General features: G+C 38.1%; 1 pseudogene; it reads left to right on the top strand.

Moving 5' to 3' along the window:
- Positions 1-635: 635 nt before the first annotated feature.
- LOC113276066 lies at positions 636-4,305 on the top strand (annotated as a pseudogene).
- The last annotated feature ends 1,695 nt before the right edge of the window (positions 4,306-6,000 follow it).

Here is a 6,000-nt window from a genome sequence, read left to right as displayed (position 1 = left end):
TCTCTACTTTCTTTTCATACACAGAAAACCTAAACTTATCAAATTCTTTTCATGTCTTCCATGGCTTCCGCATCTTCTTCTTCAATTCTTTATTATCAAATTCTTTATTCACGTCTGTGTTTAATAATTCTTCTCAATCTTACCAGCATTAATCTCTCATCGTCACTGCCATTAGCTTAGCTCCAACATCAGCTCCATCTTCGCTACCAAGCTCGAGCCAACTTCCAAGTCCAAGCATCACTTCTTCTCTGTTCGTCAATCGCCAATGATGCTCAAACTCCATCGCTACTGCCAACCATTCATGTCTTCACCATCAACCACAACACAAAACCCTTGTTACTGCCTTTATATCCCTTTCATCCCGTACAACACAACTAAACTCGATCATCACCGTGTCTTCCATCAACAACTTCCAGCATCAATGTCATCACAACAATTGAGGTCTTCTCCTCTACTCGTCTTCCATCAATCACCACTGCTATGGATGTCATCATTTCCTGTTTTCATCTCTTCACTGCACCATCGTGATTATCACGAGCTTCTCCATCATCACCATTACTGGCAGCAAGGTCTCTTGTTCTTCTCAGCTCTTCTCAATAGCCATATCCTCGCTGTCCATCTTCACTGATACATCAATGGCATCAAGCCAATTTCTCCATCGAAAGCATCTAAGTCCACCAACTTCATCATACACTGCAGCCAAGACGACGGCAACAACAGTTCGAGGTTCCCACTTCTCTTTATCTTCTGTCGATCACCATGACATATTCTAACTCCTTCGTCACTACTGCCAACAACTACCAGCTCTATTCTCCGTTTATATCTCCACCATAACCACATTATCTCCTTCAGCTTCCACGATCACCAAACTCCAAAGTTCAGTCCATATACTCCTTTCCGTCATCGTCCGTGACTCTGTTTACTCAAGCCTTCATCGGCAGCAAGCCAACGTCGAGTCCTCCGTCATCTTCTCTGTATTCTCTTCCATGTACGACTTCGCAGCACGCTACCAAACTTGTAACTTCTCATCACTACCACCTGTTTCCCATTCTTATTCTTTCTACACAACAGTACATCTCGTCCATACCTCTTTCTTATTCTGTCACGACTTCTACCACTTATTCCTTAATCTTGATCACTACCATGTTAATCTTTCATTATCTTATTAATCTTGATCTCCCATCTGTTTGGCATACGTACCTCCACTTAATCTGTTCCCTCTCCACTAGCCCCAACTACCTTATTTACTCGATCCTCTTTTCTTCTCAACTTTGTGTTCTACTACACAGCCTCCCTTATTCTTTAACCTTCTTTACTTAATTAATCACGTTCTCTATCTTTTAATCATCTACTATTCTTTCTTTAATATCATCTATTGTTTCTTCTTCTCAATCTTCTATTATGTCATCTTTTCAATTTTTCTTCAACCTCACTCAATCACATCCGGTTCTATGGTTGCTTTGAAACTTCTTGATGTCAGGTTCAAGCTCACGGTTCAAGATCACCCGTTACGCTTGTGGGAGGGTGTTAAGGCATACAGTACGTGTGTTAAGTAACACACGTTTATTTGTTAAACAAGTCTTTTGTATTTTAGGAAATTGGTTTATGTTAGGAAAGCGTTTATGTTTAGAGTTTGATCTTAGTTAGGAAAGTGTCTTGAGTGGTAGTCAAGTTTGTGAACAATATAAATAGGCTGTTGAGCCATGAATGTTATCACATCGAATTACTATTAATGTAGTCTTTTATGCTTCTGCGTTTGTGCTCTCCTCTCTCTTGTTCGTTCTTTAACTGCATGCTCTGTTTTCAACGTCGCATCTCACAGTCCACCCATGTTAAATCTTCGGAAAGCAATTTAGAAGAGAAACACAAAATGCTATGTGGTTAAATTGTGAATCTGTGTTGGTACCACTTCCAGATTGCTCATACTCATTTGTTAAACAACACCACATCAAGATTGTTATTACCGATTCACATTCTTTTGACATACAAACTGGAAGAACTAAAAGGACTAGTACATTGACAAATATTACAAAGAAGTTTTTCTGAAGTAACAACTAGAACATCAGTTCTAACAATTACATAAGATTTTTCTACTAAATAAGCCTATATCATGGGTATACTGTTCCTAGTACTATACTCCAGTTGGGTATAATGAGCATCTTGCATCTCAAGATTCTTTTGTCGGAAGAGGAGATGTTCTTGGATCATGATTTGATTTTCATACAAAAGTTTCTGCCGGTTTATGAGATCACGAGAGATCTGTGTTTGATGAGTTCTTGGGTTTTGTTATCCAGAACGACAAAAGGAAGGAGACGGCGCAAATGAAAGAGGATAGCGAACACTAGTACTCCTTGTTATAAAGCTTGGAGATTTAGGGTTTACTTTTGATTAGATACGAGCTGGCTTGGGTTTGCGTGTGTTTACGGGCCTGGCCAGCGTCTAGTAGCCACCGTGCCCATGAGTCGGATTGCGCACATTTTCTAACCGAGTGTTCAATGCAAATATTATGAACAATTCACCCGTATAATTTCACATTTCAGAAAGGAGTTTCCAAGAAATTTACTCCATACGCTTAGTTGATCAAGTACGTACCTTTATTATTCACGAGAGACGCAAGCGCGTGAGTCAAAGTTGCCAGTTCTAGGAAATCATGGGATAGAAGTTCTAAGGGAAGTTCCTATAACAATTATTTTATTTTATTTTGTTGAACCACGTGGATGAAGAAATTAGAGTAAAATGAACATATTTGGTTTTTCAGGGCCGGCCCACTAGTATTTGTTTTCAATATAAAATGTTTTGTAGGATAAAGATAAAATATAAAATATAATATTTAGGTGAGATAAAATAGGATAAACTAAATAAAAAAGTGTTAAAGTAATTGTTGGGAATCAAGAATTGTAATGGGTGTGGGAGGAATAGCCGCGGGCGGTGGAAGAAAATCCGCCAGCGATTGAGACACGCTCGCCCGGTCTTCCATCGAGCGTGCGCCTATTCTTCCAACTCAATGAAGAAACCAACAAATTTGCTGGTTTTTCCATCCGTTTTTCATGTTTGATGAGTCCATAGTGGGAGCACAATGAATAAATCCTTGATTTGTTCATTCCATAGGAACTGCACTAATACATGCATACAATGGTATTTTTCATTGCAGGGAAATAATCGTTTGGCCCTTTTTTAGGCGGTTATATTCTGTTTTCTCACTTCATGAAACAACCTACTCAGAGGTAGGTTAATTGAGGGTTTCAAAACAAAAGGGGAAAATGGTTTTACGTACTCTTGCTTAGCCTTCCATGGTTCCACTCTCGTAATTTTATTTGGATACGAATAAAACTTTCTGGCTATGGGCTGTTAGTCCTAGAAATTTTGGAGGATTGAGCTTTACCACTGAGAACATTGGTGAAGTTCTTGCAATCACAGGTTTCAGTCTTCTAGCGCTTCAAATTTTTCTATATAAAGATTTTTGGACACATAAAGATAACTCGTGTTGCAGCTGGTATGGTCTTAATCAACACCTTTTATAACTGTCGGAGTTAGTTCTCAAGGGGATAGTTGGTGGTGTTTACTTTATGGTGCTAAATGCAGATTTCATCTGTACCGTTGCTGGCAAGTTACACACTAATAGCAAAACTATCTAGGATCAGTCTCGCACTAGCACTAAATTTTGCATCCTTGTTCAAGAATGTTCTTACTGTAAGTACTAAAATCTCATCTTTATACACAAAGAATGCGAATATAAAAAGGTTGCTTTGATCTGCTATATCAACATTCTATTCAGCAAGAATTATATTAATTCGACTGTTAACCGCAGCTTGCAATTATCACTGGATTACTCATCCTTCAAAACAACGCAGTGGTACCTTCCTCAATTTATCACCATTCATTTCTAGCTAACGTACGATTCTCATAAGATCTTTGTACTTACTAAATAATTTTGCACTTCGGTGTTTAATAAACAACCTCAAAATCAAAGAGGAGCTGCGAATGGTCTTTCAATGACTGCGATGTCTCTTTTCATAGCAGTTGGTCCAGCTGGTGGTGGTGTTCTCTTTTCATGGTCACAGACCCGCATGGATGCTTCATTTCTTCCTGGTTTGAATCTCTTTTGATAGCACGTTCTTCCATCACTTCCTTAATATTGAAAGAGTCCGTTCCGTTTGTTAAAACTTAATTTTTATTCCTCTATAATCTGACTTGCCATGTTGTATTGTGCAGGCAACCAGATGGTTTTCTTCATCCTAAATGTGGTTGAGGTGATAGGATTACTAGACCTTCAAACCGTCTCTGACGTTTCCACATAAACGTTGATAGTGTTTATCTATGTACACTGTCTATGAAGATGACATGAGTATTAGTGTGTGGATTTAAGATTTATGCTAAGAGCGCCATTAATTAAGGATTGGTTTATGTATATTATTATAATTATAATGAAGACATCCTCATCCAAAATCACATTTGTGTAGACCTTTATGTCCACTGTAAAACCAAATGAGCTAATTTGCTAGTCTAAGAAGCTAATGTCATCCATAGGAAAATTTAAACACAAACAACTTCACATTCAAGATTGTAGTTTCTGATCGGTCATTTCCATTATATTGCAACTCTCACATACATTACCAAGAAGATCTTCTGCACTAGGAAATAAACTAACAAACAACAGAGGAAACTAAAAACATCATTAGAGAAACAATTACAATTACATAGATTATTCTTTAAATGAAAATAACTCCCCAAATTCATAACCCAAGAGAACAGTGAGCCTTTTTTTTTTTGTTTGCTCGGTAAGTAGTAGGAAGCAGCATCAAAGCAAGCCACCAAATAGAGGGAGAGGAGGAAAAGGAGAAACAAAGGAAACCCAAAAATCGACCCAAACTAAGGAGGTTCAAATAATAACGTTCTCCAGTTAGCAATAACATCGATATCCTGGAGAACATAGTTGACAGAAATTGAATTGGCCGAAGCCCAATGATAGGAGATGACTTTAATTTCAGTAATGATAGCATCTACGACTCTTCTTTTATCACTGAAGTACCGAGCATTACGTTCTAACCAAACATTCCAATAAATGCTCGCAGGGATACAATTCCAAACAACTTTACCAATGAAATAACCGTTTAAACAAGGCCAGTCCTTGTACAAATCTAGAAGGCTGGTGACCGCTCGCAATTGAATGTTGGCTTGATCACAAAAGTACGTCCAAATTTTCTTGGTGTAGTTACAATCCCAAAAGAGATGATTGCCAGTCTCATTCACCGTGGAACAAAGAGGACAAAGAGAAGACGGAGGATTACCTGGGAAAGCAGCAAGAACACATTTCCTCTTTTGAAAATTATCGATAGTTGGAAGCTTGTTTTGCACCAATTACCAAAGAAAAAATCCCACTTTATGAGGCCAATGCTTTGACCAGATTTTTTTGCGAGGAAAAACGATAGCCGAAGGAGCAGGACAGTCATTCAAATAAGCAGATTTGACGGAGAAAATTCCTATTTTATCTCCAACCCAGACAAGCTCATCGTCTTCTTCAGGAAAAAAGGCCACAACATTCAGTATTTGCAACAAAGAAGTGAGGTCACTGATCTCAACATCATATAACCTTCTCCTAGAAAAATTTAATTTCCAATGTAAACCAGAATCATCGGGAGCAAACAAAGAAAGCAGGGAACTGTTTTTGCTGTTTGCAATCGCATAAAGTCTTGGAAATGTAGAGTTTCAGGGTCCTTGAACACACCATTTATCCTCCCATAAACGAATTTTGCAACCTTTTCCAATTCTAGATTGAGTATTCTTAAAGAAATCTTCTTCGACTTTAGCTATATTTTTCCAAACGCTAACCCCATGAGAGGAAGTTGGTTTTTTAGTCCTCCACCCAAGATCAATAAATCCATGCTTCTCGAAAATAATCTGTTGCAACTGTAACAATAAAACACTCAAAGAAAGATGTTAGAAGTAAAATTTTTGGAAGGTAAATAATCACTCAAATGGACAGCAAACAGAGGACAGAGT

This window comes from Papaver somniferum, chromosome 1 (genome assembly GCF_003573695.1).
Source record: "Papaver somniferum cultivar HN1 chromosome 1, ASM357369v1, whole genome shotgun sequence".
Taxonomy (NCBI): domain Eukaryota; kingdom Viridiplantae; phylum Streptophyta; class Magnoliopsida; order Ranunculales; family Papaveraceae; genus Papaver; species Papaver somniferum.
The sequence above is the reverse complement of the archived record's forward strand: the minus strand, read 5'-3'. Positions and strand labels throughout refer to the sequence as shown.